General features: G+C 50.9%; 1 protein-coding gene and 1 pseudogene across 5 annotated transcripts in view; one reads left to right on the plus strand and one right to left on the minus strand.

Annotated features, from left to right (window-relative positions):
• The window catches only part of PREX1 (phosphatidylinositol-3,4,5-trisphosphate dependent Rac exchange factor 1), a 217,770-nt gene that overhangs the window by 46,227 nt on the left and 147,869 nt on the right, over window positions 1-23,674 (plus strand). The gene's annotated exons all lie outside the window — the stretch shown is intronic.
• On the minus strand, window positions 5,862-12,763 carry LOC114893958 (annotated as a pseudogene).

The following is a 23,674-nucleotide window of genomic DNA, read 5'->3' on the forward strand; positions in this document are numbered from 1 at the left end:
AAGCCCTGGCCACCCAGTTTTTAAGTGGCACATTGTAAGTTCATATTTTTAGAAATCCTGTGACGATTTGCAGCCACAATAGTTTGGTCCCGTGTCATGTATGTTAAAGACACTGCTCTCATAAAGGTCAGTGCTGAAAGCGGACCATGGCTCCTGGGGTTGTTTTCGCGCCCTCCAAGAGCCTCAGGACGTGGCGAGTCATCCTCCTGCCATCCGAGAGGCTGTGTGCCCTCTACTTGGTGCTGACCGTGGGCAAGTTGTGCGGCCTCCCCATCCTCAGTTTCCTCATCTGTGAAATGGGGGAGGAGGGGAGGCAAACAAAAGCCCCGCCTCCAGGCCTGTGTGGTGAGGAGTCAAGGAAAATCCTGCTTCGGGGGTTTGGACAGAGCCTGGCACGTGTAAGTGCTCAGTGGTTTTCAGCTGCTGTTACTTTCACTGTTATTATTATCTTTATTTTTATTGATGGGTAGAGTGGTAAATAGAGCGACCAGCTGCCTTGGTTTGCTTGAGACTGTCCTGGTTTTAAAACTAAAAGTCCCGGGCTTCCCTGTGGCGCAGTGGTTGAGAGTCCGCCTGCCAATGCAGGGAACACAGTTTCGATCCCTGGCCCGGGAGGATCCCACATGCCGCAGAGCAACTAGGCCCGTGCACCACAACTGCTGAGGCCACGTGCCACAACTACTGAAGCCTGTGCGCCTAGAGCCCGTGCTCTGCAACAAGAGAAGCCACGACAATGAGAAGCCCACGCAACGCAGTGAAGAGTAGCCCCTGCTCGCCTCAACTAGAGAAAGTCCATGTGCAGCAGCAAAGACCCAACACAGTCAAAAATAAAACAAACAAACAAATAAATTAAAACAAAAAAACCAAAACAAAACCAAGAAAAAAACCTAAAAGTCCCTCATCCCAGGAAGCCCCTCAGTCTTAGATAAACCAGGATGGTTGGTCACCCTCTGGTTAAAGTACTTATAAATAAGTTTAGGCCTGCCCTGGCATCAGCTGAGCCTAGATTTGAATCCAGCTCTGCCACTTGAGCAGGTCACTTAGCCTCTCTGTGCCTTAGTTTCCCCACCTCTAAAATGGGGAGTGATTGTTGTACGTAACTCGAAGGATTTTTATGAGGTTTAAATGCGGTCAGGAGTAAAAGGGTTTGGTGGAAGAGTTACACTGAAACTACCTGGGGGGCCCAAGTGGACTGGAGAGAGGCTGAGACCATGTTGAAGGCTGGGTGTGGGTCTTCCCCTCCCCCACGGCTGGCCCCAGCTTCTGAGTCAGGCCGGCTCCATCCTCCACCACATCAAAGTTCTCCCAGGGCCCCTTTATGGCAGGGGCTGCTGGGCCCCTGGTGCAGTGGCTGCTGAGAGCAAGATCCTATCTGCATGGGTGGAGGTGCCTGACAGCGGGGAGGCAGCCCCCACCCCTCCCACACAGGCCCTCGCTGGTCCTCTTGGGGTGGACAGAAGCCTGCACGCCAGCAGGACCCCAGACAAGCTGGTCAACCTCTCTGCTCCTCATTTTCCTCCTGTCTAAATGGCGATGCTAGAGTCTTCCCGTGGGGTGCATGGGAGGGCCCCTCCAGTCTTGGGCTATGTTAACAGAATGCATCTTGGACCGAACGGGGTCCCAGATGGTGGCGTTTGAAATACTTTACTGTGAACCAACTGATGCTTTGAAAGCACACCAGCTCCAGGGCAGTGGTGGGACTGTGCTGCTCAAAGAAGGGTTACAGGATTTATAGAAGTTGCTCTTTATTCTTAGGAGGCTACAGACAGTGTGTTGGGGAGCATCTTAAACTCGGTGGTTGCAAGGGTCTCCATGCAGTGAGCCCCTGCCACCCCCAGCCCAGTGTGCAGGGGAGTGTTGAGAATTAAATGGAGGAAAATAAGTGGCTTCTCAATAAATGGTAGCTGCTAAGTTTTTAAAATTAAACTTTTATTTATTTATGTTTACAGATTTAAGTCAGGGTCTCACAGAGATCTGAAAAGATTCCAATGTAATCCCAGTAGGAGGACAGATACACAGCCCTCTGCAGACTCATTTAGTCAGATGACAGTGACTTCAGGATATACATTTTACTGAGCACGTACTGTATGCAAAAGCCCCAAAGTCCTTGCTCTTTTCTGGGTTTGCTCCAGGGACTGACAGCATCCACAAGGGAGTTTGGACCTACTCCAGCTCCACTGTATCAGAATCTGCTCCTAACAGGCCCCCCGATGATTTCCAAGCACGCTGCAGTTTGAGAAGTGTTGGTTTAGCTGTTTTTCCCCTCCTTCAGTCCCTCCAACTACCCTGTGAGGTAGAGCTCCTTAAAAAAGGGGAAACTGAGGCACAGAGAGGCTCAGTAACCTGCCCAGGCTCACGCAGCCAGCAGAGTTTCTAAGAGTCTATGACGAGAGGTGGAGGCAGGATTCGAACTCAGGCCTCCCTGCACCAGAACCCTGCTCTTGACCGTCATGTTTCCACTCAGCAGCAGCTGAGAATGTGGGCAAGGAGTGGGTGATTCTGACGGGGGAAGGCTTGGCCTCTGGGGCACCCTGATTGAGTTGGACCTGCAGAGAGGAGGAGGTCTCGGCCAGCAGAGGGGTGGGGTGATCAGTCCCCAGAGCGAGCCTTCATTTGCCCGTCCCCGCCCGGCACCTGGTAGGAGGCCCCCGTCCCTTCTCTCTGCTCCAGCTTCAGGAGCTGTATGGAAACCCTGAAATGCAGACCCTCCTCATACTGCAGGGAGATCTTGGCTGGTCCAGTTAGTAGCCCAAGAGCTGGTCAGCAGCAGTTGGTTAGGAGTGCCTGCTTACTGTAACAGAGCATGAGGCACTCTTGAATTAAATGCAGTTAAAGAAGAATAGGAGCAATCTTTCGCTAATTAATCAAATCCCCCATCTTTATTGAGCACCTCCTTTTTTAAAAAAATAAATTTATTTATTTTATTTACTTATCCTTGGCCTCCCTGGTTCCCCATCGCTGGACGCGGCCCTCTCCAGTTGCGGTGAGCTGGGGCCACTGCTTGCCGCGGTGCGCGGGCTTCTTATCGTGGTGGCCTCTCCTGTTACGGAGCACGGGCTCTAGGTGTGCGGGCCTCAGCAGGTGTGGCTCGCGGACTCCAGAGCGCAGGCTCAGCAGCTGTGATGCACGGGCCTAGTTGCCCCGCGGCATGTGGGATCCTCCCGGACCAGGGCTCGAACCCGTGTCCCCTGCATTGGCAGGTGGACTCTTAACCACTGCGTCACCAGGGAAGCCCTGTTGAGCACCTCCTGTGTGCCAGATGCTGTACTAGGTGCTGGGGACACAGGAGTGAACAAAACAGACAAAGTCCCTGCCCTGGTGGAGCTGATGTTCTAACAGGGGGGCGACAGAGAAATAACAAGTGCAAAGGAGCTGGACCATTCCAAATTTTAACACCTGCATGCTGGGATGGAATCAGGGCAGGGAGGATGGTGGGTGTGATGAAGAGCGACCTGGAGGAGGTTCTGCCTTCCACTGGGTGCTCAGAAAAGGCCTGACCTGGGAGCAAAGCCATGAATGATGCATGGGAGCCAGGTATGTGACACTTTTGGGGGAAGAGAGTTCCAGGAGGAAATGGCAAGTGCAGAGACTGGGAGGTGAGCGAGAACTTGGTGAGTTTGAAGTGCAGCAGGTGCTGGAGTGGAGGGAGGGAGGGGAGGAGATCAGGTGAGGAAGGTAATGGGCACTTGGGCAGAGCCTGGCAGGTAAAGGTGAGCGGGGGTGGGGGAGGCCCTTCCTCCTGGCGCGGCGGGCAGACCTGGAGGGCTGTAAGCCGGCGGGAGTATGGTCTGATTTATGTTTTAAAAGGGGCCGCTTGGGTCAGAGTGTGGAGGCTGGGCTGTAGGACCAGCAAGACTGATTGGTGGCAGTAACTGGCAAAGGATGGTGGCAGCTTGCACCAGGAGGTGGTACAAAGAGAGGGTGACAAATTCAGGATGGTGATAGAGCTGGCTCAGACTTGAATTGGTGGTGGAGGAATGTGGGAGGTGAGGCTTTTCAGCAGAGGGGAAGTTAGACCTTGACTGGTGTAACCTGGAAGGCTTCCTGGAGGAGGTGTAGGCAGTCAGGATGGGTGTTACAGGCTAGGGGACATTCTGGCAGTAGAAATCCATGAACCAGGGCCAAAGTGGGTTCATGTGAAGGGCAGTGGGCTCATATGGCTTATGTAACCTCCTTCCCGCCCTTAAAGGTCACCGGCTCAGAGTTGTCCCTGGGGTTTCGAAGCTAGAGAAGGGATTAAGGGTCAAAGGTTTAGGTCGCCCCCTTGAGTGCGGGCAAGAAGACAGCTAAGGGAAAATCAGGACACCCAGGTGGAGGAGTTTTGAGGCTCTTAGCCCTGGCCCTGGCTGGAAGGCAGGCCTGTCACCCACCGTTCCTGGACCTCGGTTTCCTCAAGCATCAAGTGGGGTACCAGGGAGGTGCAAAGCGAGCCTGCGGCAGCCTGGCAGGTTGGAACAGAGGTTGCCTGCCGCCCCCGTGCCAGGGCCCAGAGCAGCTTGGTTTGCAAGGCGGCACTTTCTGGGTGAGAACAGAGTTTTTGAGGGGGGCGTGGAGGGGGGAGGAAGGGGGGTTCTTTCTTTTTTCTCTCTGGACAGATCATTGTGGAGGAGCGGGCTCACAGAGGGGCAGTGAACAGAGACAGCGCTGTGGGCCTCTTTTTTGGGGGGCGGGGAGGGGAGAGGGAGCTAGGTCAGCTGTATGGGCCACTTAATACCCATGAACTTGCAATTAAATGCGGAAGTGGGAGACAAGGGGGTGGTCAAAGGGGATATTGTTCCGGCTCCGGAGAGAAGGGCGGCTGGAGCCCTGGGGAAATGGCCAGCCTCCAACGTGAATGGGCTTCAGTGTCCTAGGGGGGCTGGAGGGGGCAGGGGGCCGTCATTTGGCCCTTTGTCCTGTTCTGCTGGACCCGGCCACAAAGGCCAGCTTGATTCCCGTTTGGTTTCTTTTGGGGGGCCGAGGTGGGGGGGTGCCTCGACCCCAGCTTGGCCCCCTCCCAGGGCCCCAAGCAAAGTGTTCCCTCTGGCCATGAGGGGCTCTCTAGAAATCCCCCTCACTGTGATTGAACTTTGTTTTTTCCTGAAAAATTTTTAATTTTAATTCTTTTAGGCATGTCTTACATGCAAATTTTTTCAGGCATGTCTTACCTACAATATTAAGTGTACAGCTTGATGAATTTTTACTTGGAATTTATCTGTGTAACCTTCACCCACATCAGCTGGTAAATATTGCCAGCACCCCAGAGGGTGTTCCCTCCCAAGTCGGTATCCCTCAAAGTAACTACTGTTCTGATTTCAGTCATCACAGATTAGTTTTGCCTGCTTTTGAACTTTATGTAAAGTAGAATCATACAGTATATGCTCTTTTGTGCCTTTTAATTTTTAAAACATTATAAATATACACGTATACATAACTATATATGTATATATGTGTGTACCTAAAAATTATATATACGTAATCTATATATTATTTTTATATGTATTGTATGTAATCATTTCCATGGTTCAAATTAAAAAGGCATAAGTAATGCAGATTAAAAAGTCAGCCTCCCAGAACTATGGAAACAGTGAAAAGATCAGTAGTTGCGAGGGGTTGGGGTGTGTGGAGGGGTGAAAAGGTGGAGCACAGAGGAGTTTTAGGGCAGTGGAACTGCTCTGTGTAGGGGCATAGTGATGGTTACATGTCATTATGCATTTGTCCAAACCTGTAGAATGTACACAACATAATGTAAGCTATGGATTCTGGGTGATTCTCGGTAATGTATCAGCGCACGTTCATTGATTGTAACAAATGCACCACTCTGGTGGGGGATGCCGATAATGGGGGAGGCTGTGCGTGTGTGGGGCAGGGGGTAGAGGGGACATTTCTGTACCTTCTGCTCCATTTTGCTGTGAACCCAAAACTACTCTAAAAAAATAAGTCAAAAAAAAAAGTCAGCCTCCCAGGTCCCGCCCCAAAGCTAGCCGCTGACCTTGGGCCCTTCAGATAGTCTGGACACACCGCTTTTGTTACATGAAAGTGATGGCTTGTTGTACTCACATTTCTGCACTTGGCTTTGTCCCCCTTTTAACCCTGTATCCTGGAGGTTGTTCTATAATAGCGCATAGATTTCCACTGGATGGATGCATGGTGGCTTTTTTTTTTTTTTTGCGGTACGTGGACCTCTCACTGTTGTGGCCTCTCCCGTTGCGGAGCACAGGCTCTGGACGCGCAGGCTCAGCGGCCATGGCTCACGGGCCCAGCCGCTCCGCGGTATGTGGGATCTTCCCGGACCAGGGCACGAACCCGTGTCCCCTGCATTGGCAGGCGGACTCTCAACCACTGCGCCACCAGGGAAGCCCCATGGTGGCTTTTTTTAAGCTGGTCTCCTCTTGATAGACACTGGGGTTGTTCCCATCTTTCGCCATTACAAACGATGGTATGACAGATGCAGACTGCTTCACACCTGTAAGTTCATTCATTTCTGGGAAGGGAACTTTTGGGTTAAAGGGTATATACATCTGTTTTAGTAGTTATTTATTTAGTTTTCCCTTCCAGTTTTATTGAGATGTAATTGAGCTACAGCACTGTGTGTCAGGTGTGCAGCATAATGATCTGACTTACATCCATCATGAAATGATCACCACAGTAAGATTAGTGAACGCCCATCATCTCCGGCAGATACAAAACAAAAGAAACAGAAAAAAGTGTTTTTCCTTGTGGTGAGAGCTCAGGATTTACTGTCTTAACACCTTTTATGAATAACATACAGTGGTGCTAATTGTATTCATCATGTCGTGCGTTACATCCCTAGTATTTGTACATCTTATAAGTGGAAGTTAGTACCTTTTGAGCAAATTTTCTTACGCCCTGCCTCTGGTAACTACGAATCTGATCTCTTTTTCTGTGAGTTTGTTTTCTGAAGTATAATTGACCTGCAACACTATGTTGGCTCCTGGTGCATATCGTAGTGATTTAGTATTTCTATACATTACCAAGTGATCACCCCAAAGGGTCTGTCCATGTGTAATTTATCACTCATCTTTAATTACGTGACAGATATGAATGCAAAATCTCCCTGTAGAAAATTACAGACAAGGGAACCTTTTCCTTCCTATCCCTGGTTGCCCCCACCTCCAGTGTCTCTTGTTACTAGTCTACCGTGCAGTGTTCCAGATCTTTCCCTGTGTGTTTGTGTCATTGACATACATAAACATGAACCTGTGGAAAAGACAGGGTGTGTTTTTAAGTGTGTGCATTTGTTTAAGTAAAAGGCCTCAAACCGAGGCCATGTTTAAAGCTGTAGGCTCCGGAGCCAGGCTCCTGGTTTAAATTCTAGCTCCGTCCCTTTACCTGCTCCCTGAGGGTAATGTCTTGTGATCACCCAGTATTCCGCAGCCTTGTTCACTGTCTAGGGGATCTTTTTATGTTGTTTTGCACACTTCCAGCTCATTCCTTCTAACTTCTGCCTACTCTTTCACAGGACAATTATACTGGAGTTTATACATCCGTTCCCCTCTTAATAGGTATCTAGGTGATTCTTTTTCTTTTATATTAGGAATTCTCAACCTTCACATAATTGATAGTTTGGGCTGCGTAATTGTTTGGTGTGGGGGGCTCTCCCGTGCACTGTAGGGTGTTTAGCAGCGTCCCCGGCCTCTACCCACTAGATGCCAGTAGCAACCCCCTCCCCCCCAGTTGTGACAACTGAAAATGTCTACAGACATTGCCAAGTGTAGTGCTGAGAAGCGCTACAGGGAGCATCATTCTTCAAGCCTCCCTGTATGCATGGGCAATGGCATTATTGTATTGCTATCTCACAGATAAGGAAATGGAGGCCCAGAGAGGTCGAGTCATTTGCTTAAGGTCACACAGCAAATACATGGCAGAACCAGGATTTGAGTTCATGCTTCTTCCCATTTTGAGGGTACCCACCAAGCGCCAGGCATGGTTCTAGGCTGAGGTGGGTGTTTAATGGGTGCCAGCACCGACCCAAGCCCCCGCCCTCATAGAGCTAGCATTCTTGCGGGAACGGCAGACAGTAAGCTAGTCATCTTAATAGACACCTGACTCATCTGGTGGTGGTTGATGGGTGAGGGTGAGGAGATAGAGAGTCACAGTAACAATGCCACCTGACATTTAATGATATTTTGCAGTAATAAATGATGTTTAGTGAGGGTTTAAATACGTCAGTTACCGTTCTAAAGAGTTTCGCAGGATTGACTCATTGAATCCCCACCAAAAACCCCTATGACATACCATTAGTCTTATTCTCATATTGCAGATAGGGAAACGGAGGCACAGAGGTATTGAAGTCCTTTGCCAGGAAGTGGCAGGGCCGGTACAAGGACCTGGGCTGCTAGAACTCTTAACCATTGTGCAGGCCGCCCTCATGCCTACTCTAGGACCTACTTCCTGGGTGGTCGTGAGGGTCACCTGCTCTAAGAGCGTGCCTCAGTGTGGTTTGCATGGAGATAAGGACAGAAACTGAGAGTAAACGTTTAAAGTTTTATAGCAATTTCACAGAGTAATTTTATGCCAGTTTAGTCCAGGACTAGAAAAATTAGGCACGTAGTCTGCCTTTTTACTTTGTTTTTCTAGTAATTCACTTTTATTGCAATTTTCGAAAGTATTAGTCTCAAACGGATTAGAAATTAAAGACAAAAATAGTCCTTCCCAACAGGTAGTTGGAGGAATGCTGCGTTAGGATGGGGAAAGTGCCAAGAGCAGGCCCTGGCCCATGGTATGACCTCCATAAATGTGAGCTTTATTATTAATCTGTTGTTCTGACATTTGGTTCTCTCCATATAAGCTCCTAACCCCTGGGAGCTAGAATGAGCTGAGGGATCTTCTTCCTATTTAATGGATGAAAAAATTGAGGCCCAGGCAGGTTAGGTGTTTAGGATTGGCTGGCAAAGTCTAGATGCTTGGGGATCTTTTCTTTGCTGGCCCTGCCTGGGCCATGATTTTCATGCCCCTCTCCAACCCAGGCAGCTGGATAGGCCCTGACCTGCAGGCTTCCCCGTGGATGTGCGGTTGGCCAACAGCCTGAAGCCCTGGTTAAGCAGGTCCTAGAGAGAGACTGGGCTTCCCTGGGGACTGTAGGCGGCTGGGGCCCCTCATCAGCCCCTCTCTTTGTCTCCGTGGCCATGACAACCTGGCTGGACGCTTGGCACATCCAAGCCCAGCCCCCAGCCTGACCAGCCGGCTTCCTCCTTGGCTGAGGCCGCCCTGGCAGGCTGCTGCCTGGCTGGGGAAGCTGCCCCCCAACCCCCATTCCCCTCTCTCCCACTGATGGGGGCTCCTGGGCAGGCCTGGTGCTGCCATTTCTTTTTTGTTTGTTTTGTTTTTTGTTTTGATTACTACTTGTGTATTGAAAGCAGTAAGAGGTTCCACGACACCAAATAAACCAGTTCTGAGGTTTTCCCCAAGATAACGTTTAACAGCTCCAGCTTCTTCAGTGTTTATCAAAATACAAAAGAAAAAAGTAGAGGTTATCATTTTTCGATGGCACATCTGACCCTTGCAGGCTGAGGGAGTGAAAGCACATGTAGACAGGGCCTCCGAGGGGCTGGGGCCCAAGGATGACCACCCGCGCTCCTGCTGGTGAGACCCCAGAGAGCCCGGAGCAGGCAAGCAAGAGGACTGCAGGGCTCCCGCTCAAACAAGAGCGTTTCAACCAAAGTGCCTGTGCTGACCCAAGAAAAGGCTGGGGTTCCTCCAAGGGGTCTGAGAGCGGTGGCTGCAGCCTCCAGCCTATCTCCTGGGCAGCCACGTAAGCACAGATACAAGCACAAACGCTATGGGGTGTGGGATGACCCAAGACAGAGCAAATCACAGGGACCCCCTATTGTGACCATGCAGAATGGATCATAGCTGGTTCTGCCCCGTTTCATGTTCCCAATGGGAAACAGACCACTGGTGGACTGGACTCAAGCCGTTACTGCAGAACCTACACTAGGCACATTTCTCCCTTCTGTGTGTTCAAGTGCTCTCCTTATCTTGTATTTGTAACTGTTTTAAAAAATGCACTGAGTTTGGGTTAAAAACCAACCACCAAAATGGATCTCAACACAGATGTAAAGCCCAGAAGAGGAACATCGGGCTTTTCTGACACAGCGACTCCTGGATGACCCGTGTGCCTAAAATCCCTTCTCAGTACTAAACAATGGGTTGGTTTTCTTTTTATAATTAAAAAAAGCTGAGTACTATTGCATAGGAGTACCAGAAACTGCCTCATTGGAAACAAAAACCATTTACGTTAAATAAAAACCCAGGTGCAGGCCGCGTCTGCACACTTACAGCGCAGTGAAGCACACTGTGACCGACCATGGAGACAGCTTCTGGCCCTCACACCCCAGGGGCACGTTTGCCACATGAGAGTAAAGCGAGGGTAGAAGGAGGGAGTGAGAGGGGAGGAGAGAGGAGTACAGATCACTTCTGGTTCCGGAGCTGATTGGACAGCCAGTCCAGTCCCCGCTGGTGGCACAGGTGGCCTGAATGTACCAGTTCCTGTGGCACAGAGAGTGCAGACCCAGCTTGTCCGCGATCTCAGCTGCATTCATGGCATTGGGGAGGTCCTGTTTGTTAGCAAACACGAGCGGAACGGCGTCCCTGAGCTCGTCTTCTGCCAGCATCCTCATGAGCTCCTCTCAGGCCTCATTCACACGCTCTCTGTCATTGCTGTCAACCACGAAGTCATATGAGACCTTGTGTGTTCTGGAAGTAGTGGCGCCACAGAGGCCGGATCTTGTCCTGGCCGCTCACGTCCCACACAGTGAAGCTGATGGTCTTGTATTCCACGGTTTCCATGTTGAAGCCTATAGTGGGAATGGTGGTCACGATTTCACCCAGCTTCAGTTTGTACAGGATGGTGGTCTTTCCCGCAGCATCTAGGTCCACCATGAGAATGTGCATTTCTCTTTTGCCAAAAAGGCCCTTGAAGAGGTTTGCAGAGATATGCCCCACGCTGTAGACCCGTGGGAGCAGCACGGGCCAGAGAAACCCTGGGCGGCCGTGGCGCTGGTGCTGCCATTTCATGTGGGAAGGACCCCCAAACTCAGGCCTCTGGGGGGTCCTCCCTCTGCATCCGGGCCTCTTTGCTGCTGGCTTTGAGCACACTTGTGTTCATTCTCCCCATTTGCTTTCTGTCCCCAGCCCTGCCTCCAGCTTCCTACTGAGCTCTCTGTCAACCTGGGTCTGTCCCTTCCCTTCCCTTCCCTTCCCTTCCCTCTGCTTTTCCTCCTCGGTCATATTCTCTGTTTCTTTCTCTGTGTCTCTCCCTCTCTCTGTCTGGCTTCTAATGCATCATAATTTGCAGGTTGGTCCCTGCATCTGAGACTGGGGCTGCCTCAGAGACCCCCAATGCAGGGCACCCTTGGGGACCCTTCCATGCTCAGAGAAAGGACTGCACTTTCTAGGTGCTTGTTTGCAGAAAAGCTGCAGCTCCAGCCGCCACCAGCCCAGTGAGATCCTGCTGCCCCAAATGGGGTAAGGATGGTCTTCCCATCTTGCGAGGGAGGAGTTTCTGTTGTCCCATGGAGGGGTCTTCCAGGTGAGGGAGGGGTGGTCCTCCCACCCTGTGAACAAGAGGCTCCTCTTGTTTCGTGGGGTTTCCTCCTGCTGAGGGAGGTGGCCCTCTAACCCGGTGAGGTAGTCTTCCTGCCTGGTGAGTAAGGCATCCTCCCCTAATGGGACGGTCCTCCTGGTCAGAGCCTCTTAGGAGGAGGTGGGCTGCTGAGCCCCCTTGCTCTGACATTTGAGCCGGCCGTGTGAAGGGCTTGGACTCAGAAAACCCAGAATGTTTTCTTCCCATGCACCTGGGAGAGGGCCATTTCCCACTGTGGGTCGTTAAAGTCATCATTTATTAATGGCCACAGCTGTCCCTGTAGATATGAATAAATAATGTTCCACTACAATGCCCTAGTCTTGAAGACCTTAGAGGGATCTAGATAAGAGTCGTCTCAGTCTGGCCTTTGACTGGAGCCCAGAGAGAGGACATGATTTGCCTGTGTGAAGTTGCAAACCCAGATGCCCATGGGTTGACAGGTAGAGTAGCCAGGTGTAGGAAAAATTACGTCACCTCACCATCTGTCTTTTTGTTTCTCTTGTTTCAGCATCAGCCTGGATATCTTTAATCTCCGTGTGCCTTGGTTTTTTCATGTATAAAACAGAGATAAGAATATTTGTCTCATAGATGTTTCTTTAATTTATTTTTTAAATTGAGATACAATTCATACACTGCAAAATTTACCGTTAACAATGTCCATACCACTGGCTTTTATATAGTCACAAGGTTATGCACCATCACTGCTTTCTAATTCCAGAACATTCCATCACCCCAAGACGAAACCCCAAACCCATTAGTAGACCCCCCCCATTCTTTCCCTCCCCCATCCCTGGCAACCACCAATCTATTTTCTGTCTCTACAGATTTGGAATTATACAATGTGTGGCCCTTTGTATGTGGCTTCTTTCGCTTAGCATGACTTTTTCAAGGTTCATCCATGTTGTAGATGTGTCAGAATTTCATTCCTTTTTATGGCTGACTATTAGTCCATTATCTGGATATATCACCTTTTTTTAATCCATTCATTAGTGGATGGACATTTGGGTTGTTTCCACTGTCTGGCTGTTATGGATAATGCTGCTATGAACATTCGTGTACAAGTTTTTGTACAGACATAGGTTTTCACTTTTCTTGAGTATATATACCTAGGAGTGGCCTCATGGGTTTCTTGGGAAGATTAAATGAGCCCTTAAAAGTACAACTCTTGGGACTTCCCTGGTGGTGCAGTGGTTAGGAATCCGCCTGCCAATGCAGGGGACATGGGTCAAGCCCTGGTGCAGGAAGATCCCACATGCCACGGAGCAGCTAACCCCTGTGCCACAATTACTGAGCCTGTGCTCTAGAGCCCGCGAGCTACAACTACTGAGCCCATGTGCCACAACTACTGAAGCCCGCGCGCCAAGAGCCCGTGCTCTGCAGCAAGAGAAGCCACCGCAATGAGAAGCCCGTGCACCGCAACGAAGAGTAGCCCCCGCTCGCCGCAACTAGAGAAAGCCCGCGTGCAGCAATGAAGACCCAACGCAGCCCAAAATAAATAAATAAATTTATAAAAAAAGAAAAAAAAAAGTACAACTCTTAGGACAGGTCCAGGCGATAGCAAGTACTATATGTGTGCTAGCTCTTACTATTACAAAACAGTACCTCAAGCCTTTGGCCTTGATGTTGGAGAGACAGCGATGCCATTTAACACTTATCGAGTGCTTACTGCGTTCCAGGCACCTGTCCTATTGGGTGGCTGCCCTTTTACAGGTGAGGAAACTGAGGCACAGAAGCAGTAATTGGCCCACGATCACACAGTGAGGACATGGCAGGGCTCGGATAGCAGTGAGCCTGGCGGGCGAGCTCCAGAGCCCTGACCCCATGCCTTCTGGAGGACCAGAGGTCCCATGTCCCGTGTCCCGTGTAAAGCGGCAGCTGAGCAGCAGTTCCCGTGTGGGAACACAAACCCAGTGTTGCCAGATCTCCTGACTTTTTAAAGATGTTTTCCAACAGCCGGAAACGTGGAGTCTTGTGTATGAAATCACTCAATTTTTAAAAGTTGGCAACTCAGTCATATTTTTAACAGACACTGTGTTGGCCAAACAAAACACGTCTGTGGGCCAAGCCCGTGGGTTGCCAGTTTGCACACTCTGCCCTTGGGGTGACTTGTTGGGTGGGGAGGGGCGTCGCTGGGCCCCCGACCTTGACTGCGGGCATTTCTGGACCTTCCCTGGGGGTTTCGGGCTCATGTCTGTGCCAGTCGTGTTTCAATCTGGCCCCTCACTGGCATGGTGGGCTTGGTGAGGGCCCCAGTGACATCTGGTCATTTGGGATCCCTGCCTCTCCCCACCAGGGTCATGAAACCATGGCTCGCTCATAACGGGTGCTCGCTGTACAGCCCCTGCCTTTGACTTCAGGCGTTAACTACCTTTCTACAGCTGGAAGCCTCCTGGCGCATCAGGGCCTGGGATCTAGAGTCAATCTCTGGTTCCAACCCCAGCCCTGCCCCTTCCCAGCTGTGACCTTGGGCAAGTTGTTTAACCTCTTGGTGCCTCTGTTCTCTAATCTGTACATCCACAAAATGGGGCTAATCCATTATTTCAGGAATTAACACGTAGCTGGTGATCAGGGTGCATGTGGAGCCTGGCTGATTGCGGCAGTATAAATTAGTGACGTGGGTGCAGGCTTGGGAGCCGGACTCCCTGGGTTCAAATTCCAGCTCTGCCACTCACCAGCAGCATAATCTCGGGGCAAGTGACTCTGCCTCCGTGTTTCAGTTTCCTCATCTGTCAAATAGGGGTAATAATAATACCTACGTTATGGGGTTGATGTAGCACGTAGGACAGTGCCTGGCGCATGGCAGGAACCCAGTAACATCAGCCATCGTTAATATTACAGACACACACAAGCGCAGACAGACGTGCAGACAGATGCAGTAACCACCAAGGCTCTGCCATCTGGCAGAAACAGCGCGAAGGTGACTATTTCCGCGTGCGTTTCTCTGTGTGTTTACTGCAGGGAGTGATGTGAGCGTGTGATGCACGAGTGTGAATCTGCATATGGGCCTGAGCTAGTTAGCGGGGGTGCTATATTCTGTATAGGCATTGCCACGCATTAGTAGAGTGTGTACATTATGCGTGCATGTGCTCGCTCTCTCTATTTCCTTTTCTCTCCAGAAATAAACACATGCTGGGGTTCTTGGGCAGTGAACCCAGCCACCTGAGCAGCCAGTGATGTTTGAGCTGATTGGGGAGGGCAGGTGGCCACAGGTGGTCGGTGGATGGAGGAGTTGTTTGCTGCTCCTGAGGTTGGGATGTGGCAGGGAAAGTGTTGGGGGCGCTGAGGGCTGGGCTGTGGGCCGTGGGTGTGACCCTGCTGGCCGTGGCCTTGGGGGTAGGCTCTACGATTTGACTTTGACCCTTTGGGCAGTCAGCGCAGGTTTGGCAGGCCCAGCGGACTCTGAGTCTTTCTCTGCTTCTCCTCACCTTCCCTTTCTTCTCTGCGGCATATTGCAGGCACTAATTTAGGCAAAAGCCCCTTGGAGGCTAAGAAAAGCTGAAGCACGCAGAAGTAACAGAGCAGAATTTAGCTATCTGGAGAGGCAGCCTGGGCTACTGAATTTAGCCTCTTTTTCTCCCCCACCCCATGTTCTTTTTTCCCTGTTAAACTTCTCAGATTACCTTGCTGCCCACTGCCCTCCTATTCCCATTGAGCCTGGGGGCTGTGGAGGCCTTTGTTCACCTCTTTTCTCTTTCATTCCTGGAAAACTTTCTGGGGAGGCCAGTGGGACTTCAGGCTGCTTTTGAAGAGGTGAAGGGGTGAGATTTTGGGTCATTTTCCTGTCCTGGTCTGAGGATGGATTCAATTACTTTTTCTTACTATTAGCTGATACATATCAAGCACTTAGGGTGTGTCAAGCTGCGTCCTGGGCATTCGACACCCGTGAGCTCGCTTAGTCCTTCTGACACCTTAATGGAGGTAATTGTTATTGTTTCATTTTACAGATGAGGGAACTGAGGCACAGAGAGGTTATGTCACTTGCCCAGGGCCCCACAGGGAGGAGAGGCTGAACCAGGATGTGACCCAGCAGTGCGGTTCTAGGGCTCTGGCTCCTCAACACAGCACTGTGCTTCCTTTGTTGATGGGTTAATTCAGTATATTTTTTGAGCCCCTACTATGTGTGTGGCCCATTTTTCTCCTTCTTTCCTCCCTTTCACTTCATTCTTTTTCTCCTTCTTCCCTCCCTCCTGTTCATCCATCCATCCACCTATCCATCCATCCACCCATCCATCCATATCTGTCCTCCCTCCCATCCATCCATCCACCCACCCATCCATCACTCCACCCACCCATCCATCCATCCATCCATATATATCTATCCACCCATCCACCCATCCATCCATCCATATATCCATATCCGTCCTCCCTCCTATCCGTCCATCCATCCATATATCCATATCCATCCATCCATCCATCCACCCATCCACCCATCCACCCATCCATCCATCCATATATCCATCTGTCCTCCCTCCCATCCATCCATCCACCCACCCATCCATCACTCCACCCACCCATCCATCCATCCATCCATATATATCTATCCACCCATCCATCCATCTCCATCCATCTGTCCATATCCATCCATCCATCCACCCACCCATCCACCCATCCACCCATCCATCCATCCATATATCCATATCCGTCCTCCCTCCTATCCGTCCATCCATCCATATATCCATATCCATCCATCCATCCATCCACCCATCCACCCATCCACCCATCCATCCATCCATATATCCATATATCCATATCCATCCTCCCTCCTATCCGTCCATCCACCCATCCATTCATCCATCCATCCATATCCATCCATCCATCCATGTCCATCCATCCATCCCCCTATCCATCCCCCTATCCATCCATCCACCCACCCATCCATCTACTCATCCATCCACCCATCCATCCGTATCCATCCATCCATCCATCCATTAGTGTTTCCTAAGACTTACTGCAATATCAGTCTTATGATTTTTGTCATATTCATATACCGGCTACAACATGATTTATATAATATTTTTACTTAATCTGACCCTCCTTCCTTTTTTAAAACTTCAGTCTCCTCTTTTTTTTAAAATAGTTTTTAAATATATTTATTTATTTGGCTGTGCCAGGTCTTAGTTGCAGCATGCGGGATCTTTGATCTTTGTTGCGGCATGTGGGATCCCCAGTTGTGGCACGCAGGATCTTTTAGTTGTGTCATGCGGCTTCTTCGTTGTGGCATGCGAACTCTTAGTTGCGGCATGTGGGATCTAGTTCCCTGACCAGGGATCAAACTCGGGCCCCCCACATTGGGAGCGTGGAGCCCCTGCCACTGGACCACCAGGGAAGTCCCTAAAACTTCAGTCTGCTCTTAAGCAAGAGTGTTCATGACTCATGGATTTGATAGGAGAGCCATAGTTATTAAGATCAAGATAAAAGTATTCTTGAGTGCTGCCCCTAGGTCGCCTCTCCCCAGCCTTGCTGGGCCCACCCGGAGAATCCTGTCACAAGGTGAGACAGAGATCGCAGCTCCACGCCAGGCCCAGGGTGGCTGGGTGTCTTTCTGACCAGAACTTAGGACAGTGGGGAGGGTGCCATGCTGTGGTAAAGAACTCTGGGAGGCCACCAGAGATCGCCTCTGGCTGGAGCGTTAGGGAGAGGTGACATTTGAGCTGGAACCCAACATAAGAGTTTAGATTTTGATTCTTTAAATATTTTTCTAGTTCCTGGTATGGGTGTGTGCTGGGCATACGGGGTTAACGGGAGCGTTATTCCTGACCTTGTTGGTCTCACAGCTGGGGTGCTTGGGGTGGGTGGGAGACAGAAACTGAAAGAATGAGTCACAGATCACTTCAGACTGTGTCAGGGCTGTGAAAACTGTAATGCAGGGGGTGGGGTTGATAGCGTCACGGGTGGGTCTGGATGGTCTGTGTTAGGAGGGCAGGCGGGGAGGCCCGGCAGGGAGGTGGCGTTGTCACTGAGCCTTGGGAGGGAGCAGCTGCGTAGAGTACCTAGAGTTGTTTGGGCAGAAGGAATAGCAAGTGCAAAGGCCCTGGGACGCGAGGTGGGGGTGAGGAGCAGTGTGAGTGGGGAGGTGCCTGGGGCCAGATCTTTCTTGGCAAGGTAAGGAATTGGGATTTGTTTCCAGGTGCTTGGGAAGCCGGCCTTTGGCGGGGTGAGAGCAGGGGAGGAACATGAGTGGGTTGTGTTTTTACAGAATCCCTCAGTTGCTGTGTGGGCTGGAGCAGGAGAGGCAGCAGGCTGACCGGGGAAGAGGCAGTGCCATAGTCCAGGTGGGAGATGGTGGTGGCCCTGACCAGGGAGGTGGCAGAGAGGGGACAGGCGTTTAGAAGGTGGCGCCGACAGGATTTGCTGGTGGTTGGATGTGCAGGGAGACCCGGGAGACTAGGGTGAGGCAAGGGGGATGTGCTTTTAGGGGCTGACCCCACCTTGCAGGGCCCTGAGGGTGAGCCCCTCCTCACCCACCTCCCTCTCCCCCATAGCTGCCCTGAAGATGACTCCAGGATTTGTCTGAGCGTCTAAGTTGGAGGCTTCAGGAGGGAGAGAGATCTTCCAGCCAGAGCTCTGTGAGGGAGGAGTCACAGAGCATTTGTGGTTCCCACGGTGGCCCGGGGACCCCCTTCTCTGAGCTCTGTACAGGAGGGTCTTTGTGGGGCGTCCTCCTTCCATTCATCTGTGGCTCTTTTTTCTCTCATGGACAAGGGTTGTCTTCCTATGACTGATCCGTGCATGAGAGAGGCTGAGTTTGAGACAGCCCCAAGTGGATTGTGAGGCCGCAGAGATGCTCATGCATGCATACATTCATTCATTCACAGACCTGCCTACCATCCTAGGTGCTATGATAGTGAACAAGGCCAGGAGTTCCTCCCCCTCCTGGAGCTTGCATATGGGTGGAAGGACAGACAGTGAACAAATAAACAAGTAAATACACAGAGTGCCAGCTAGTGATAAATGCTAGTGAGAAAAACAAGGCAGAGACTGGGATAAAGGGTGCAGGGGTGGGAGTGAGTTGCTCTTCTTAGGTAGGCTGAGTGGGGATGGCTTCACAGAGGTAGTGATGTTTGAACAGGGGGCTTTAAGAAGTTAGCCATGGGAGCATCCAGGGAAAGCATTCCAGGCGGAGGGAACAGTAAGTGCAAAGGCCCTGGGGCAGGGGGGTCATGCTGGTGTGGTGAAGGCTCATGTGGCTGGAGCAGCTTGCACGGAGAGTGGCAGGAGGTGAGGGCTGGTGAGAATGTTGGACTTGATTCTCAGTGGGGTGGAAGCCACTAGAGCCCTTGGAGCAGAGGAGGGACATGATCTAAGACTCAGAGAGTCTGAGGCTGCTTGACTGGACAGCAGAGAAGTAACTGATAAGAACAGAGTGAAAGAGCAGAGGAGCTCTCAGTTGTTGAGGGCTGGAGTGCTCCATGCAGGCGTGGGTCTGGGAAAGGGGAGGGGTGGGCAGTTCCTGGCAGTGGACAGGTCAGCGTTTGGGGTGGCTGGGTGTGGGCTGGCTGATAGCCTGGCCCTGCCACGGACAGGCTGTGTGACCCTGGCAAGTGTCTTATCTTTCTGCAGCTCAGTTTCCTTATCTGGAGCATGAGGATGATAACAATACCTACCTCTGAGGGTTTTGTGAGGATTAAATGAGATATTACATCAAAGTGCTTATGCCGGGCTTCCCTGGTAGCGCAGTGGTTGAGAGTCTGCCTGCCGATGCAGGGGACACGGATTCGTGCCCTGGTCCGGAAAGATCCCACATGCCGCGGAGTGGCTGGGCCCGTGAGCCATGGCCACTGATCCTGCGCGTCCGGAGCCTGTGCTCCGCAACGGGAGAGGCCACAACAGTGAGAGGCCCGCGTACCGCAAAAAAAAAAAAAAAAAAAAAGTGCTTATACCTTATGCTTGTGGCTGCTCAGCCCATCCTGAGCTCTCAGGAAGAGCTTCCTGTTGATATTCACCCCCTCCCCTCCCCCTCCTCCCCTCCTTCACCTTCCCTCTCCCTTCTCCCCCTCTTCTTCTTCGTCTCTTTTCCTTCCCCTTCCCCCTCCTTTTCCAGAAAAGCACTGTGGTGAGGGCTAGAGTCAGGGACTGAGGCTCAGTAGGTTGTCCTGGCAGTGAAGGTGGATGGAGACATTGAGGAAGCCATTGCCAGATTTCATCGTGAAGCTGGACACTTCACCCATGACACATAAAGGACTTGTTTCATTATGAATTGGTGGTTATTTGGAAGGAGTGGGCATAGCTGGACTTCTGAGTTCCTAGCTAAGGTCAGGGTTTTATTTAGTCAGTGGATGGTGGACTCTCTGTGTGAGTGACTGAAAAAGGAAACCAAACTGATTTAAACAAGAGAGGAATGTAATAGCTCATGCAGCTGGGATGTCAGCTTCAGGTAGAGTTTCATCTAGGTGCTCACTATTTGTCTCTGTTCCACTGCCCTTCCCATTGCCTTCATTCTTATGCCCTGTGTGGCTCAGGTGGAGGTCAGGTAACACCCCCTTAAGCTGCATTGGGGTGCTTTACTACAAAAAGGGGAAACAGAAACTGATGGCAAAAGGTGAGATGCTTGAAAGAGGGGAGAGCCCTGTGTGAGGTGGGTGTGGGTGGGTCTTTGGGTCTAAGCCCAGTGTTCTGCAACTGAGATTTCTAAAGGATATTTGAGGACTGCTTTCATGACTCATTCTTGGATGAATTCACTTCACCCAGGTTACATCATATCCTCAAACATCTGCCCTCCATCCTGCAAAAGACTCTAGGACACTGCCTGCTTGGTCCTTGGGTGGTGGAGAACAGGGCTTCATGGTAGATGCAGTCTTAACAGTAAAATGTTCTTGGCTTACAGAACACTTCCCATGGGTCCTTTAAACACATCAAGTGAATTGCAAGTTCCATTTGGGTTTGCACACGACCTCTCGTGGTCCCCTCTCCAGCTGTAGAGGTTTGGGTCTGGGTGCATTCACCGTGAAGCCTCTGGCAGTCCGCAAGTTAAGTTTAGTCACCACGTTGGCAATTTTCTGAGTTTTTCTTTCCCTGGGTATTTGTGACTTCCCTAATTTTTAGGTTTCTTAAAAGCAAAGAAAATAAAACAAACCACAGTCGTATTTCCAGACCCCAGCATCTGGTGGCCACTTATAATTTGGGATGTTTGGGAGAAAAAAGTGTTTTGATCATTCTTCAAAATTAGACTTTAAAAATGTATCATTGGGTATTTCTATATTAAAAGTTTCTTTTTTTCCTTTTAAAAACATTTTGCAACCAGGCTTCTTTAGGAATTTTCTTAGTCCTTCCCCTACTCTGCAGATCTGCTTATAAAATTCCTTGCAAAAATGGGTTTTTCTTTTTTGCAAGAGGTTTTTTTTCTTTTTTTTAACCTTTGTATAATCTATAATGTTGTAAGCAGCAGAAAGAGGAAATGAACTAGAAAAGTGCTCAGGTCTTTGAAGCAGTCTCTCGTGGACCCTGGTTGGCCAGAGGCTCTACGGCCAGCGGGTATTTGGGCATCCGTTGCCCCTTCAAACACTTGTTATGTGTGATGTTTTGGAATCAGCCTTTTTTTTTTTTTTTTTTTTTTAAAAAAGGATCTTTATGATGCCTTTTAATAGAACTCATTGGAACCGTTTCACCTGGTTAGAAGATTGGTATGTTCAGAGGTGACGTGTAGTCCCGTGGGCTAGGCAAGCAGACGCAGCTGTCAGTGTTTCCAGGGTTAAAAGAATTCTCTCTGTCCTTCTTCAGGACGCTGGTGCACTGCCCACCACCATGGTGGGGGAGGAGGGCGTCCTGAATGGCCCACCCAGCTTTGCGAGACTTGCTGGCCACCAGTGAGGCCCAAGGAGTGAATCCCCAGAGAGTCATCAGCATGCTGTGCTCAAGGGGGTTTCTGAGAGGTGCCCGGAGTATGGGGTGGGGAGAGGGGGCTGGGAGGGTCATGGGTCATAGGCCAGAGATGCTCTGACCCAGCCCAGTGACCTCTTGCCCTTCCCACCCCTCCTCTCCCTCCCTCCCCCACTCCCTTTCCTCTCTTTCTTTCCCCTCCCCCTCCCACCTCCCTCCTCCTCTCCCCGCCTCTCTCCCTGCGCTCAGCCTTCAGAATCCTTGCTCTTCACCCCTGGCTCTCTGCCTCTTTGCATGTAATGTCTCGGGTCACAGGTGCTGGGGTCTCTGTAGGATTGATTCCAGAAGGGATTGGTTTGCTTCTTCTGAGGACACATGGATTTTAGATTTTCGTAGTTGTTGCTCATTTGTCCTGCAAAGGGGTCTCACCACTTGCCCTCCCCCTTCCAACGTAGCACCAAGGTCCCTTTCCCAGGGAACTTTGTGCAAACCTAGATTCCTGGGTCTGCCGAGTGGCGCTGCCCTCCCCCCATCCTCCCCTCTGTCTGGGGGCACCCCAGGCACAGTCCTGCCTCACCCTCTTCCTGCTGCTAACACCCTCCCCCAGGATCCACCGAACCCTCCTCCTTTAGGCCTCTCTCCCCTCAAATACCCTCTGCAGAGAGGCCCTCCCTGGCCGCCCTGTCTGAGAAAACCCGCCTTCCCCAGCTTTACCCTTCCGCGTAGCACCTCTCCTCTGGGTCCATCAGGATGTTTGTTGGCTGGTTGGACATGTGTCTCCTTTTACTAGAAGTCAGCTCTGTGGTTCTCTTGTTCCTGCGACTCCATTGCCTGGCCCATGGTAGGAGGCTGATAAATATTTGTGGAAATAATTTGGGGGAATGTACTCAAACTTTTTTCTCCGGCTGGGACATGGGGGGGGATCAAAAACCTCAGAGGTACACAGGCGTAAAGGGGGAAAGAAGAGGGGCCACTGGCCAGGGCTTATCGGAGGAGGTGAAATCTTGAAAGTTGGCTGTAAAAACCCAGAGAGGCTGGCCAGTTGGGATGAGTCCTTGTGACCGAGGGGCTGTGACCATGGGGTGAGAGGAGGAGCCCCCGAGTTTGTATCTCAGCAGTGATTCCTGAGCTTGAAACTGGCTGGGACAGCTCTCCTGCCCTGGTGCCAGGCCCCCTGGAAGGGGTTTTGGGAGCTCTGGGTGGCACAGTGGCTGGAGCTAAGCCTGAAGCCAGTTTCTTGGGGCAGAGTGGACAGCAGTGGAGGACCAGTGGCTCTTAGCGTCCTTTGCATTTTTGTGAATGAATCTTAATGGTGCTCCCTGGTGCTGTTAGCCCTCACTGATTACTGGTGGGGGGCTGTTACAGGAGACCCCAGGCAGGGTACTACTCACAGGCAGTTCAACACTTCTTAAATATATAAACTTTATTGAGATGTAATTTACGTAAAATAAAATGTACCCATTTAAAGGCATGCCTCTATCAGATTTCACCAGGCTGGGCCCACTGGCTACAGACAGGGGAGCTGACAGCTGCTTTCTGCCCAGACAGCAGGGCAGGGAGGGGCTGCTGAGGGGTCAGATGGGTTCAGGAGACACGCTGGGCACTTGTCACTCAAGGTTTCACACCCAAAGGTCCACTAGCCTTTCTCTTCTGGTGGGTTTGTGGTTCCCGTGGGCAAGTCAGCTTCTTGCCCCTGGTGACGAGGTTTCTCCAGGGAAGGCGGGGAGGCCTTTGGGTCCAGGAGGGCCCAGCAATCTGCATATCTAGGACAACCTCACTGTCCCAGAATGATTTGTACCAGGAAGAGGACTGTGACCAAGAATCCGCTGGAAATAGACCCTAACATAGCAATATTGGGAGTTGGGGGGTGAAGGGCTAGATGAGGACTTTACCTTGTGGAGGTATCCTAAAAATAAGTTGAATTTTATCCTTTCGTTAATTAGGATATAGGATTTAGGATACAGTAGCAACTTTGCATGAATTCTTAGATCAGTAAAGAGGGACTCAAGTGTTGGTTTTTTTTTTTTTTTGCGGTACGCGGGCCTCTCACTGTTGCGGCCTCTCCCGTTGCGGAGCACAGGCTCCGGACGCGCAGGCTCAGCGGCCATGGCTCACGGGCCCAGCCACTCCGTGGCATGTGGGATCTTCCCGGACCGGGGCACGAACCCGCGTCCCCTGCATCGGCAGGCGGACTCTCAACCACTGCGCCACCAGGGAAGCCCTGGTGTTGGTTTTTTTTTCTCCATTGGGGGATGCGTAATTTTTCTGATG

Source organism: Monodon monoceros, unplaced genomic scaffold (assembly GCF_005190385.1).
Source record: "Monodon monoceros isolate NGI ecotype Baffin Bay Population unplaced genomic scaffold, NGI_Narwhal_1 Super_Scaffold_13, whole genome shotgun sequence".
Lineage (NCBI taxonomy): Eukaryota > Metazoa > Chordata > Mammalia > Artiodactyla > Monodontidae > Monodon > Monodon monoceros.